General features: G+C 44.6%; 1 protein-coding gene across 3 annotated transcripts in view; it reads left to right on the top strand.

Moving 5' to 3' along the window:
- GPR20 (G protein-coupled receptor 20) overlaps positions 1-15,137 on the top strand; it is a 55,390-nt gene that overhangs the window by 14,007 nt on the left and 26,246 nt on the right. The window contains exon 2 of one of the 3 annotated variants that reach the window (XM_058178494.1): positions 6,489-6,809. The exons of the other annotated variants lie outside the window; for them this stretch is intronic. The gene's annotated coding sequence lies outside the window, so the exon portion shown is untranslated. The remainder of the gene's footprint in view (positions 1-6,488; positions 6,810-15,137) is intronic. 3 annotated transcript variants of the gene reach the window in all.

Consider the following 15,137-nt stretch of genomic DNA (forward strand, 5'->3'; position numbering starts at 1 on the left):
TTGTCAAGCATGTACAAGATAACAGGTATAGGTATAAACATGGACATGAACACAGGAAATGAGTACCAATAAATGGGGGCAGTAGGACCAGGACGATAGGCACGCTGGTGCACTTATGGACCTCTTTTCGGACCTCTTAGGAATGGGGTGAGATCCATGGTAGACAGTTTAAGGTTGAAGTTATGGAGGGGTTAGAGGATGTAACAGCAGAGTCAGGTAGTGCATTCCAGGCATTGACCACTCTGTTGCTGAAGTCGTATTTTCTGCAATCGAGTTCGGAGCGGTTTAACTTGAGTTTGTATCTATTGTTTGCCCGTGTATTATTGAGGTTGAAGCGAAAGAAGTCATTGACAGGTAGGATGTTGTAGCAGACAATTCTGTGTACTACGCTTAGGTCAGACCGAAGGCGGCATACTTCCAGGTTGTCCAAGCCCAAAATTTTGAGCCTGGTGGCTTAAGGGAATCTATTGTGAGCAGAATGGAGTGGAGGACTCTTCTCGTGAAATACCTCCAGTCGTGGGATTCAGCCGGTTCGCACCACTTCGGGAGAACCGGTTGTTAACTTTCTGAGCAGTTTGCTGAACAGGTTGTTGGAAGAAATCATTAGGGCAGAGAACCAGTTGTTAAATTATTTGAATCCCACCACTGAATACCTCTGGACCCGCTCAATTATATTAATGTCCGATATACAGTGTGGATTCCAGGCAGATGAGCTGTATACGAGAATTGAGAATATCTTTAGTGTTTTTGTGTTCCTTGTTTTTTCCCAATCAGTGGTCTTCCAGACTTTTTGGGACTTTTACTTCCCAGAGTTTCATCCCGAAGGGGCCATCACTGGGAAATTTGCCTCCTTAAATCCACCCTTCTTGAAAAAAAAAACCAAAACCAATTCAAATCTTCAGCCCCACCTAATTCTGACAGTTTTCACCTTCCTTTTGCTCTTCCTTCTATTGAAAAACAAAAAAAATAGTGCAAGGTTTTCTCTTGGTCAGCAGAGAGAGCTATAACACTAAGAAGAATACTGTCGGACCCACTGCTGGAATCACGTTGCTGTTACCCAAAAAAAGTATTATTATTATTATTGCTATTTTTGCAAAGAAAGGAGATTGAAAATGAGCAAAGCCATAACAGGTTAACGAGGGAGGAAGACGTAAAAAAAATATTATTTTTTTTACCTTGATCCTTTTTTGAGAGTTGGCCTTTAGCATGTCGTGATTAGTTTCCATGCATTGTTTCTTGTCTTGCCTTCTGGTGTTTTGGAAAATAGGTTGACCCCACAAAGATGAAGGGGCCAACTTATTTTCCAAAGCACCAGAAGGCAAGACAAGAAACAACGGATGGGAACGAATCAAGGAGAGAAGCCACCTGGAATTAAGGAGAAATTTCCTAACGGCGAGGACAATTAATCAGTGGAATGGCTTGCCTTCAGAAGTTGTGGGTCCTCCATCAGTGGACGCTTTTAAGAAGAAGAGACTGGACAGACATTTGTCTGGAATGGTATAGAGCAGTGATGGCTAACCTTTTTGCCATCGCGTGCCAGGAGGGGGAAGCCAGGGGTGGGGGGTCGCGTGCAAGCCCACACCCATAATTCTATGCGCCCTACCCCCACGCATGGGAGCACGATCCCCCGCCCCACCCCACTCCACGTGATGACCCGGTAGGCCCATTTTTCTCTCTCACCTGGCTCCAGAGCCTCTCTATGAGTCTGGGGAGGGCGAAAACAACCTTCCTCACACCCCCAGAAGCCCTCTGGAGCCCAAAAACAGCCTGTTTCTGGCCTCCAGAGGGCCTGGGGGGGTGGGAAAGGCCATTTTTGCCCTCTCCAGACTCATAGAGAGGCTCTGGAGGTAGGTGAGAGAGAAAAACGGGCCTTCCCAACACCCCCCAGGCCCTCCGGAGGCAGGAAACAGCCTGTCTCATGTGCCCACTGATATGGCTACACGTGCCGCCTGTGGCACGCGTGCCATAGGTTGACCATCACAGGTACAGAGCTTCCTGCTTGAGGGGGGTTGGCCTAGAAGACCTCCAAGGTCCCTTCCATCTCTGTTAATCTATGTTCTATGCCATGCAAAATCCAGTGCGATCCTCAGCCAACTGAGGTTGCAAATCTCCTCGTTGATAAGAACCTCAGAGGACACACCTCAGTGCACTGATTGACCAACCTAGAGAGGGCATCTAGGAGTACATCTGGAATTTTGGTCCTAGTGAAGAGAAGATGATGAAGTAGGCAACTGCCATCATCTCACAGGCCTTACCTGCTGTTGCACAGCCTGTGAGGAAAAGTACGCAGCATGGATTTTTTAAAAAAAGCAAGATGGTGGTTGCTGTCATGCAGCCATCTTGGATTCTTTCACCAAATCCAAGATGGCTGCATGACATCATGACAGGAAAACCCTGGTGGTATCCCAAGAGAGGGCATGGTTACTTTTTAATCTGTCTTACATAGCACCACATGAGAACCTGGATGAAGGAGGAATTAACATCTGGAGTAGGAACAAGGGGTTCCCAGCCCTCGTTTAAACAGGGCTGTGGTTCCTGGGGGGCTCTGGGCTAATCATAAACTCTCTCTCAGAGAGCCAGTAAGTAAGGAATAGTTGTGAAGTTGTTGGATTAGTAACAGGGAGACTTGTGTTTCTAGCCCCCACTCTCAGTCATGGAAGCTCCTAAGGGGGTCTTTAGGTCAATCCCTCCTTCTCAAACGTAGACATAGAAGATAGAATAATAGGGTTCAACCCTTCCTCAAGCAGGAGCTCTTATACTGTGAGAGGGATCTTGGAGTCCTAGTGGATAACCATTTAGATATGAGCCAGCCGTGTGCAGCAGCTGCCAAAAAAGCCAACACAGTTCTGGGCTGCATAAACAGAGGGATAGAATCAAGATCACGTGAAGTGTTAATACCCACTTTATAATGCCTTGGTAAGGTCACACTTGGAATATTGCATTCAGTTTGGGTCGCCACGATGTAAAAAAGATGCTGAGACTCTGGAAAGAGTGCAGAGAAGAGCAACAAAGAGGATTAGGGGACTGGAGGCTAAAACATATGAAGAACGGTTGCAGGAACTGGGTATGTCTAGTTTAATGAAAAGAAGGACTAGGGGAGACATGATAGCTGTGTTCCAATATCTCAGGGGCTGCCCCAAAGAAGAGGGAGTCAAACTATTCTCCAAAGCACCTGAGGGCAGGACAAGAAGCAATGGGTGGAAAGTAATCAAGGAGAGAAGCAACTTAGAACTAAGGAGAAATTTCCTGACAGTGAGAACAATTCATCAGTGGAACAACTTGCCTCCAGAAATTGTGAATGCTCCAACACTGGAAGTTTTTAAGAAGATGTTGGATAACCATTTGTCTGAAGTGGTGTAGGGTTTCCTGCCTGGGCAGGGGGTTGGATTAGAAGACCTCCAAGGTCCCTTCCAACTCTGTTATTATTATTATCATCATTTTTTCCAACCATTACTTCTTGTCCTTCCTTCAGGTGCATTTGAAAATAGGTTGTTCCCTTTTTCTCTGTGACAGCCCCTTAGATATTGAAAGACTGCTACCATATCAATCTTTGATCTTCTCATCCTTAGATTAAACATACCTAGTTCCCTCAAACATTCATCCTATGGTTTAATCTAAAGACTCCTTATCATCTTTATTGCTCTTCTCTGCACTCTTTCTAGGATCTCAACGTATTTTTTTGTATCATGGCGACCAGTATTAGACACACATCTGATCATAAAAGTAAAAATAAAACCACCTACCAAACATCACTGCACTGCCTGATAGATAATGGTCCATGGTCTTCAATAAAGTGGCCTTCTTCATCTCAAAGATTTTGGCTGATAATATTCATCATCATCCTCCATAATTCCATAATGTTTTGCCTTTCATTCCTAGAAGCAAAGACCTTTAGTAGCTTCACAATAAGATTGTGTCTTCTAACCTTGAGCTCCATCAACAGACTTAGGACTCCTCTGGAGCCATAAAATTATAATGGTGTAGAAACTTTATAGGACAGGTTGCCTGTCCTGAACCTTCCTTATTTGTGGAAGAGATCAAAAATTACATCCATCAGCACTGTTTCACAGTCCAATCTTCCTCAAAGGTATCACTGTATTTTCACAACAAGTTTGTAAAGTAGATTAAATTAAGTGGGAGCAACTGAATAAATGAACTTACGGCATTTCAGGACCTCTTCACAATTGGATAACTGCTTTCCTGTCAAACAGACAACAAGTGGTCAAAATTGGCAATGCTCTATCAAATCCTGTTCCTGTCAAAAGTGGTGTTCCTCAAGGCAGAGTTCTTGGACCAACGCTCTTCATACTATACATAAATGATCTCTGTGACCTTATCTCAAGTTATTGTGTTCTCTTTGCTGACAAAGTCAAACTATTTAACACCACCAACAATGCTACTATCCTTCAAAAAGACCTTGACTTTGTATCTGAATGGTCTAAAACTTGGCAACTCCAAATCTCAACCAGCAAATGCTCAGTCTTACATATTGGAAAAAAGAATCCAAACACTAAATACAAACTTGATGGACATTACCTTACAGATGACCCTCACCTTGTTAAAGACCTTGGAGTTTTCATATCAAATGATCTAAGTGCCAAAGCCCACTGCAACTACATAGCAAAAAAGGCCCTAAGAGTTGTAAACCTAATTTTGCGTAGCTTCTTTTCCAAAAACTCTACACTATTAACCAGAGCATACAAAACATTTGCAAGACCCATTCTTGAATACAGCTCACCTGTCTGGAACCCTCACCACATTTCTGACATCAATACAATTGAATACGTCCAGAAATATTTTACAAGAAGAGTTCTCCGCTCCTCTGAAAACAACAAAATACCTTATACCACCAGACTTGAAATTCTGGGATTAGAAAATTTAGAACTCCGCCGACTCAGGCAAGATCTGTGTAACACAGAATCATCTATTGCAATGTCCTTCCTGTTAAAGACTGCTTCAGCTTCAATCGCAATAATCCAAGAGCAAACAATAGATTCAAACTTAATGTTAACCGCTTCAATTTTGATTGCAGAAAATATGACTTTTGTAACGGAGTTGTTAACGCTTGGAACACACTACCTGACTCTATGGTCTCTTCTCAAAATCCCAAAAACTTCAACCAAAAACTGTCTATTATTGACCTCACCCCATTCCTAAGAGGTCTGTAAGGGGCGTGCATAAGAGCACAAAAGTGCCTACCGTTCCTGTCCTATTGTTTCCTTCCATTATATCAAATTAATATAGTTGTTGCATACTTTTGCTTATATATATGCTTATATGATGTGTTGTTGTTTTATGTTGATGCTTGTGTATACTGTTGTGACAAAATAAAATAAAATAAAAACTTTATGAGTAAGTGCGCCAAGAAATTAATCCCAATTCATCCTTTAACGATTAACCTCATCCCACCCACCACCCACCCCGGATCAAAAATAAAAAGAAAGATTTACATGCGATCAAGAGTTTACAGAAAGTTTCCTTTGAAAGTTTCCTTTTTTTTTTTAAGGGAATCATACCATACTGCAAAGCGTTAATTTCACCCAGGTTCTGAATTGCAAAATTTACTCTGACACTTTTTGCAAAATGTGAATGGTGAAATCTTATTAATTGCAGCTCGCTTTATTCTGCACGGCATTCATAAAAATATGGGTTAACCTGCAAGAAAAAATAACACAAGGTTGAAAATCCATCAGAATCCAAGAGCAACATAAAGCAGATTTGTGTGTGTGTGTGTGTGTGTGTGTGTGTGTGTGTGTGTGTGTGTGTGTACATCTATATAAACCTGCTTTTCACCATTTTGCTGTTACTTAAAATATTTAAGCCATTTTGTCCTATTTTATTCTGAGACCTATCTTCTTGTGTGGCTTCCTTCCCTCCTCCCTCCCTTCCTCCCTCCCTCCCTCCCTCCTTCCTTCCTATCTCCTTCCTTTCTTTCTCCCTCCCTCCTTTCTTCTATCTCATTCCTCACTCCCTCTCTACTTACCTTCTCTATCTCATGCCTTCCTTCCTTCCACCCTTCCTCTCTCCTTCCCTCCTTCCCTCCTTCCCTCTGCCCTTCCTTCCTAGCTCCTTCCTTCCTCCGTCCCTCCCTCCGTCCCTCCCTTCTTCCCTTTCCTTTCAAGTCAGGGTTGACTTCTAGAGAATATCCCACAGTTAAGGCAAGATTTCAGAAGTGGGTGGTTGCCATTGCCTGCTTCCTAAGGCTGAGAGACAGGGACTGGCCCAGAGTCACCCAGCTGATCTAGAACTCATGGTCTCCTAGCTTCTAGCCTGATGCCTTAACGACTATACCAAACTAGGTCTCCGTTGCTTAATTTACCCATATGGTGTCATGAGTCAACGAAGCTAGTTCAAGGCATTCCAGTTCCCTAGAAGAATGCCATCTCTTAACATGGGGGAGAGAGAGAGAGAGAGAGAGAGAGAGAGAGACCCCCCAGCTAAATTTATAACGTGATTCAAACTCATGTCTTTGCACTCATGACCTCTAGGTTCCCTGGACAGGCATCTCTTCTCTTGAGAAACTCCAAGCAACTATGGCCCTCTGTTGCAAAAAATGTGATTTCTCAAAGGTCTGGCACAGACCTTCCTTCCAATGACGGTTGTTGGGTCCTTTGTAACCCTCCTGTCCTCCTTGGCCGTTCTCTTCTCATTCTGGAAGCCGCCGACAGATAACGGTTGTCTCTTCTTGCTCTGCTATCCATCACTCAGCCTGGGAAACCTGCCTTTCCTTGGCAGCGTCTCAACAGCCAGCTGGAAACGTTACAGCTGTTGACCAAGGATGGCCATCCCGCAGAGCCGAAATTGCAGAGGTCGGTGGGATTGGGGTGGGTGTGAAGGTTGTCTGAATGCCTTGATCTTCTCAGTTCAGGGATCTACTTCACACTTATTGATTTATTTTGTCAATCATAGATAAGATAACAGGTAAAAGTATAAATATAATTTGGATCCATGAAAAGAGTAAGTAAAAAAGGAATATTAGGACAGGGACAGTAGGCATGCAGGTGTACTTATGCACATCCCTTACAGACCTCTTAGGAATGGGGTGAGGTCAACAGCAGACAGTTTAAGCTTAAAGTTTTGGGGGTTTGGGGAAGAAACTACAGAGTCAGGTAGTACATTCCAGGCATTGACCACTCTGTTCCTGAAGTCATATTTTCTGCAATTGAGCTTGGAGCGGTTTATCTATTGTGTGCTCGTGTATTGTTGTTGTTGAAGCTGAAGTAGTCATTGACAGGTAAGGATATTGTAGCAGATAATTTTATGTACTACGCTTAGATCAGTCCGAGAGCGTCGTAGTTCTAAGTTGTCTAAGCCCAAAATTTCAATTCTGGTGGCATAAGGTATTTTGTTGCGAGCAGAGGAGTGGAGGACTCTTCTCGTGAAGTATCTCTGGACTTGAATCTCTGCTCTAGTATTGTGCCAATGCTAAATCCTGCATGGATTACAGCTGATTCTGCACATTTAGGTCACTGTTTCTCCATCTTGGTAACTTTATAATGTGTGGACCTCAGCTCTCAGCATTCCTTAAGGCAAAGCTGTTGTTTTCAAAGTTGACCGCTTTAAGATATGCGGACTTCAACCCCCTGAATTCCCCAGCCAGCATGGCTGGCTAGATAATTCTAGGAGTTGAAGTCCATCCATCATAAAGTGGAAAGTCAAGTTTGGAAAAACAGTGCTCTAAGGGATCATGGGAGCCTTAAATCTGTTGACAAAGTCTCGTTCAGAGCATTTACAGCTGAGAATATATTTCTTCTGAAGGTCCAGAAATGCCTCTAGCATCTGTATGCCAATAAACATAAGTTGTCCTACTTCTGAGAAAGCCAAAGCAAGGGATCGGCTTAGATCAAAATCACTTCCCAGTTGCTGGTGTCTGGGAGATCAAAGCTGTTAATCATCTTGGGAATGGTGCCTCCGAAGTTCTTCAGAAGAGTTGTCCATGGTGACCCCATGGCACAACCTACAGCAGGGTATCTACAGGGGATAGTCCAAAAAAGTCAAGATGTCTTCTCCACCTATATATTAAAAAAACCTATGCAGCTATGACCTACAGCTGGGTCCTTTCTTAAATCTTCGGTGAGCCATCAGACCTTTGTTGGGTGTGTGGAAGTAGCAATGCTTCAACAGGGAATGTTGAGTTGAACTCCTCCTAGAAACCCATAAGCTCTTCTTCCTCTTAATTGGTGTCGCCCTCTTGTAAGCAATCTCAAGTAGTTAAGGGCAGATGTTGTGGAGTGTACTTAACCAGGGCAGATCTATTTATCAAATGTCTCCACTTCTGGAACCAACTCTGTCTATCTGTGTTGGGTCCCTGCTGCTGAAGCCAGTGCATTTCTCCATGCATGAGAAGTCTCTCGCTCGCTATTATCCAGAAACCAGGGATGAAATGCTACTGGTTCGCTCCAATTCAGGCAAACTGGTAGTGATAAAAACTACCGGTTCGGGTGAACCGGCAGTTAAAAAAAAAAAAAGCTACCAGTTCAGTCAAACTGGTAGTTAGCTACCAGTTCGGTTGAACCGACAGTTTAAAAAAGCTACAAGTTTGGGTGAACTGGTAATGAGCTACTGGTTTGGGTGAACTGGTAGTTAGCTACCGGTTTGGGCAAACCGGTAGTTAAAAAAAGCTACCGGTTCCTCCGAACCAGTATTTCCAACGATCAGCTGTGCAGCAGGGTTTAGCTTTGCTAGAAAGCAGGAAATCCTGCTTTCTAGCAAAGCTAAATCACGCGCCACAGCTGATCCCCCCCCCATTGCTGTTCTACTTACCTTCCCAAGGCTCCTTTTGGCGCACTCTGCACATGTGCATGCAGTGCACATTTGGCACACAGTGTGCATACACGCGGAGCGAACCAGTAGCAAACCGGTTCAGATTTCACAACTGCCAGAAATTCTTTTGAGTTGAATTCCGCATCTGGTGGCCTCTAGTCCCAGGAATATTCCTTAGCCACAAGACAGTGTCTTTCTTCTCTGCAATGCTTGTTCAACTTCCCAACCTGTCTCTATAGCCCTCTTGTACCTGGTGAGCTCCCCAGCCATGGACTAACCCAGGTCTGGCCCTTCCTAAACTTTGTTTGAGCTCAGCCAAGACCAGGGCTCTTCAAACTTGGCAAGTTTAAGACATGTGGACCAACTCCCAGAGTTCCTCAGCCAGATATGCTGGGAGTTGAAGTCTACAAGTCTTAGAGGTTGCCAAGTTTGGAGAGCCTTGGCCAACACTATCCCCGCCTGTGACTCGTTAAGACATCCCTCCTGCCTGTACTTGGAATAAACACATCTTCAGGTATCCTTAGCAGTCAATTATGGCTGCAACTCAGTATTTAAATGAATGTAAGACCAAGGTTGCATCCATTTCAGAGGTGGGTTTCAGCAGGTTCTGACCAGTTCTGGAGAACCGGTAGTGGGAATTTTGAGTAGTTTGGAGAACCGGTAGTAAAAATTCTGACTGGCCCCGCCCCCCATCTATTCTCTGCCTCCCGAGGAAATGGGGATTTTGCAGTAACCTTCCCCTGAAGTGGGGAGGGAATGAAGATTTTTACAGTATCCTTCCCCTGCCACACTTTCAAGAAGAGACTGGACAAACATCTGTCAGAAATGGTGCAGGGTCTCCTGCTTGAGTGGGGGGTTGGTTTGGATGACCTACAAGGTCCCTTCCAACTCTGTTCATCTGTTAAGGTTGCCAAGTTTGGAGATCCTTGCTATGGAACAAGAGTCTAGAAAAGTCACAGAACATTCTCCCAACGCATCCATGAAGATACTCTTCCCTTGGCATACAGGATGAACCGCAAGAAGTCATTTTTTTCTTTCTTTTTTCTTTTTTTTAGAATTCGCTGGTCTTTTGGGGCATTTTATGTTGTGCTTCTAAATTAATATTTATTTGTTCTTTTTTTCCCCCCCTTATCTCTAAGAGCTTTGGTTAGATCTGCTTAAAAGCAAAGGGGCGCCCATTTGCAGATAAGACCATAATTGCAAGCATGTTGCAGGGCTTAAATATTCAGCAGCTTTTCTATCACTTCATAAATTTCCCAGCCCAACTGGGGCACTGGGCCAAAGGTTTGCAGAGACATTTAGAAAAGGGAAGAAAGACGAGAAGTTTGAGCCTGATTTATTTCTCATTATTTGGTTCCCAGTGACTCTGCCCTACCCAGCACCTAATTTTGCTCCCAGGGCTGGATTTAGAAGGGAAAAAGAAACTCAGCAGGTCTCCCTGTCCCACGCCTGGGTCTCTGCTCTGGCTCCCGTTCAGAGAGAGAGGATCCTCCGAAGTTTCAAATCTAAGGGGGATTTTTTTCCCTCCTTCAGTTCAGCTTTTGTTAATTTCAGGACACTCTGAATGGTAAGTCGCCGTCTTTCTTTTCTTCTGCGGTCTGACATCTAGCTTCAAAAGGTAGGGAAGGAGGGAAGGGAAGGAGGGAAGGAGGGAAAGAAAGAGAGAGAAGGGAGGGAGGGAGGGAGGGAGAGAAGGAAGGAAGGAAGGAAGGAAGGAAGGAAGGAAGGAAGGAAGGAAGGAAGGAAGGAAGGAAGGAAAAGAAGAGGGAGGGAGGGAGGGAAGGGAGAGAAAGAAAGAGAGAGAAAGGAGGGAGGAGGAAGCCAGGAAGGAGGGAGAGAGGAGGAGGAGGAAGGAGGAAGGAGAGAAGAAAGAGAGAGAGAGGAGGAGGAGAGAAGAAAGGAAGGAAAGAAAGAAAAGAAGAGGGAGGAGGAAAGAAGAGAGAAAGGAGGAGGAAGTCAGGAGGAAGGAAAGAAGAGGGAGGGAGGGAAGGGAGAGAGAGAAAGAAAGAGAGAGAGAGAGAAAGGAGGGAGGGAGGGAGAGAAGGAAGGAAGGAAGGAAAGAAAAGAAGAGGGAGGAAGGAAGGAAGAAAGAAAGAAAAGAAGAGGGAGGGAGGAGGAAGTCAGGAGGAAGGAAAGAAGAGGGAGGGAGGAAAGAAAGAGAGAGAGAGAGGGAAGGCAGGAAGGAGGGAGAGGAGGAGGAGGAAGGAGGAAGGAGAGAAGAAAGAGAGAGAGAGGAGGGAGGGAGAGAAGAAAGGAAGGAAAGAAAGAAAAGAAGAGGGAGGGAGGGAAAGAAAGAGAGAAAAAGGAGGGAGGGAAGTCAGGGAGGAAGGAAAAGAAGAGGGAGGGAGGGAAGGGAGAGAGAGAAAGAAAGAGAGAGAGAGAGAAAGGAGGGAGGGAGGGAGAGAAGGAAGGAAGGAAGGAAAGAAAAGAAGAGGGAGGAAGGAAGGGAAAGAAAGAGAGAAAGGAGGGAAGGAGGAGGAAGTCAGGAGGAAGGAAAAGAAGAGGGAGGGAGGGAAAGAAAGAGAGAGAGAGAGAGAAAGGGAGGGAAGGCAGGAAGGGAGGGAGGGAGGGAGGAAAGAAGGAAGCAAGCAAGCAAGCATAGGAGAAGGGAGGAAGGGAAGTGAGAGAAAGAGAGAGAGAGAAAGGAGGGAGGAGGAAGGAGGAAGGGAGGGAGGAAAAGAAGAGGGAGGAAGGAAAGGCGGGAAGGGAAGGGAGAGAAAGAAAGAAAGAAAGAAAGAAAGAAAGAAAGAAAGAAAGAAAGAAAGAAAGAAAGAAAGAAAGAAAGAGAAAGGAGAGAGGGAAGGCAGTGAGGGAAGGCAGGCAGGCAGGCAGGAAGAAAGGGAGGAAGGGAAGAAGGAGGGAGGGAGGGAAGGGAGAGAAAGAAAGAGAGAGGGAAGGAAGGAAGGAAGGAAGGAAGGAAGGAAGGAAGGAAGGAAGGAAGGAAGGAAGGAAGGAAGGAAGGAAGGAATCTAATTGCATCCTCAAGCATTATAAAATGTTGCAGCCCAACAGGCTGAAGCGCACTGACTTTTCAGTAAAACCATGAAAGATGTCAAGGATGTACAGTAGGCAGAAGTCGGGGCAAACCTGGGACTTAAAGGACTGATTTGCTTCTGCTCCGTCAGCTCCTGCCTGCTTCTCCAACCTGGGGCCCTCCAGCGAGTCTGAGTCTCGGCTGGCAGAGGTTGAGAAAGCCACGACCGAGCCCCCCAATAGAAGTTAGGCAGCATCCTCTGTGAATGTCACCAACTTGAATCGCAAACCCCAGATGCGGTATTAAAAATAGTTTTATTGCTCTGCGCTTTAAAAAGAAACGTGAGTTTGGGTGAGTCAGGAGCAAAATCTCCCAGCTAAGTTTGAGAGAGAGGCTCATAAAAATTTCAATTTTTGTTGGGGTGTGGGTGTGTGAATTGTTTATCCTTTTGTCCGTTGGAGGAAGGACGGTTTTGTTATCCCAACACAGCCCTGACTTCACAACATCTGTTTCCTACGGGCTTATTTTATCTAGATTTATGTCCTTGAAAAGTTGTTGCTTGAGGTTTCTCCAGAACTCCTTATTGGGGTTCTGCAGCGGGTCGCAACCCCAAACGGTTGAGGAATAACGGCGGGGTGGACAATCAGCATTCTGATTGATTGTGACTTGGCAAGGTTGTAGTCCTCATGAATCCCGTAGATGGGTTTTTAAAATAAATGTGCCCCATTTAAAATAAATGTGCCCCATTTATTTTTAAAATAAATGTGCCCCATTTAAAATAAATGTGCCCCATTTATTTTTAAAATAAATGTGCCCCAAAGTTGGAAGCGTTTGTAATGATTAATTAAGGCTGGTCTCCAGTCCGGGCCCAATAGAAACGATATCAATCACACTGAACTGGTCTACTATATGCAATTTACCAGATTCTTTGATTTAATCTGTTAATCGTTTTAAATTCTGTTCCAAGGGAAAGACTGTTTCATGTCCTCAATTATGTTTTTACTGCAGTTAGCTGTGAAGTTAGCAAAAGATATGAGAAATCCTAAGGTGGATAACATACCTGGTTACTTTCCAGGTGCTTTATATTAAAATATAATATATAATATGGGCCTCTGTGGCTCAGACTGGTAAGACAGTCTGTTATTAACAGCAGCTGCCTGCAATTACTGCAGGTTCAAGCCCCATCAGACCCAAGGTTGACTCAGCCTTCCATCCTTTATAAGGTAGGTAAAATGAGGACCCAGATTGTTCGGGGCAATAAGTTGACTTTGTATATAATATACAAATGGATGAAGACTATTGCTTGACATAGTGTAAGCCGCCCTGAGTCTTCAGAGAAGGGCGGGATATAAATGCAAATAAAAAAAAAAATCCCCTACACTTCTGACCCTCAGCAATTCTGGGTAAGGCACAAAACTTTTAGGAGGTTCTACCTTGAAACTTATTACTGTATTTCCCCCCTTGATAGAGGTGGGAAAGAGCAGGAATCATGGAAAAAGCAGCTGGATTTTTGATTTCTTCCCCTAGCAAAATTAGCATCGCATCTGGCAAGGTGAATTTAATCAGAATAGAGCTGGAAGGGACCTTGGAGGTCTTCAAGTCCAACCCCCTGCTCAAGCAAGAAACCCTATATACCAGTGGTGAAATCCAATTTTTTTTACTACCGGTTCTGTGGGCCTGGCTTGGCTTGGTGGGCGTGGCTTGTGGGCGTGGCAGGAGAAGGATACCGCATAATCTCCATTCCCACCCCACTCCAGAGGAAGGATACTGTAAAATCCCCATTCCCTCCCCACTCCTGGGGAAAGGATATTGCAAAATCTCCATTCCCACCCCACTCCAGGGGAAGGATACTGCGAAATCCCCATTCCCTCCCACTCCTGGGGGAAGGATATTGCAAAATCTCCATTCCCTTCCCACTCCTGGGGGAAGGATATTGCAAAATCTCCATTCCCACTCTGGGACCCTCCAGAGGTGGTATTTGCTGGTTCTCCGAACTATTCAAAATTTCCGCTACCGGTTCGCCGAACTGCTCAAAATTTCTGCTACTGGTTCTCCAGAACTTGTCAGAACCTGCTGGATTTCACTCCTGCTATATACTATTTCATGCAAATGGTTGTCTCTTCTTAAAAGCCTCTAATGATGGAGCACCGACACAGCTTCTGGAGGCAAGCAGTTCCACTGATTAATTGTCTTCACTGTTAGGAAGTTTCTCCTCAGTTCTAGGTTGCTTCTCGCCTTGATAAGTTTTCCTCCACTGCTTCTTGTTCTATCCTCAGGTGCTTTGGAGAATAGCTTGACTCCCTCTTCTTTGTGGCAACTGGAAGACTGCTATCATGTCACCCCTAGGCCTTCTTTTCTCTAGCCATACCCAAATCCTGCAATTGTTCTTCTCCAGGCCTTTAAACATCTTAGTTGCACTTCTCTGCACTTTTTTTCCAATGTCTCAACCTCTTTTTTGTAATGTGGTGACCAAAATTAGATGCAGGATTCCAGCTGTGGCCTTACTAAGGATTTATAAAGCGGTACGAATACGTCACGTGATCTCGATTCTATGCCTCTGTTTATGCAACTAAGGATTTTATCTGGCAATTTAGTCAGCCATCCTTCAAATTTGTGGAAATCTTTTTTTATTCTTCGGTGGCTTCACTTGAAAGGGACAGTTGGTGTCATTAGTGGCTTTGAAAGAGCCAGATGAGAACCAGTTTGGTATCTTGGTTTAGGCATCAGGCTAGAAACCAGGAGACTGGTTGTCTATGGCAGGGGTCTGCAAACTTGGCTCTTTTAAGACTTGTGGACTTCAACTCCCAGAGTTCTCTGAGAGTTGAAGTCCACAAGTCTTAAAAGAGCCAAGTTTGCAGACCCCTGGTCTATGGAGATTCTCCGTCATCCAGGTCATGGTTGTCCCAAAGGTGCTTTTTCAAGAGGAAACTGGACTTTCTTGCTTTTTCCTTGAAGACATGTCACTGCTCATCCAAGAAGGTTCTTCAGCTCTGACTGAAGCTTCTTGGATGAGAAATGAAATGTCTTCAAGGAAAAACAAAGAAAGTCCAGTTGCCTCTTGAAAAAGCACCTTTGGGACATGAGCCTGTGAGTTCTAGTCCTACCTTAGGCATGAGAGCGTAGTTCAACTAAACTAAAGCAAATTCCTCCCAACAGAAATTCCTCAGTCCTGTCACCAACCTTGGTCCAATTAGGCAAACTGCCAAAGGCCTTTCTTGGCAAAAGTTCAAAAGACACCAATACAACACAAATGCAACAAGACAAAACTATCAATGTTGTTTTCCGGCAAAGAGCTCAAACGCCATTGCTGGTCTTTTAAGACTTATGGGAGGGGCCAATCATCCCTTGGCCCTACTCCCGAGTCGTCCACTTTTCTTGAGCTGCTCTTGCCTTCTGGCAG

The sequence above is a fragment of the Ahaetulla prasina genome, chromosome 3, assembly GCF_028640845.1.
Source record: "Ahaetulla prasina isolate Xishuangbanna chromosome 3, ASM2864084v1, whole genome shotgun sequence".
In the NCBI taxonomy this organism is placed as follows: domain Eukaryota; kingdom Metazoa; phylum Chordata; class Lepidosauria; order Squamata; family Colubridae; genus Ahaetulla; species Ahaetulla prasina.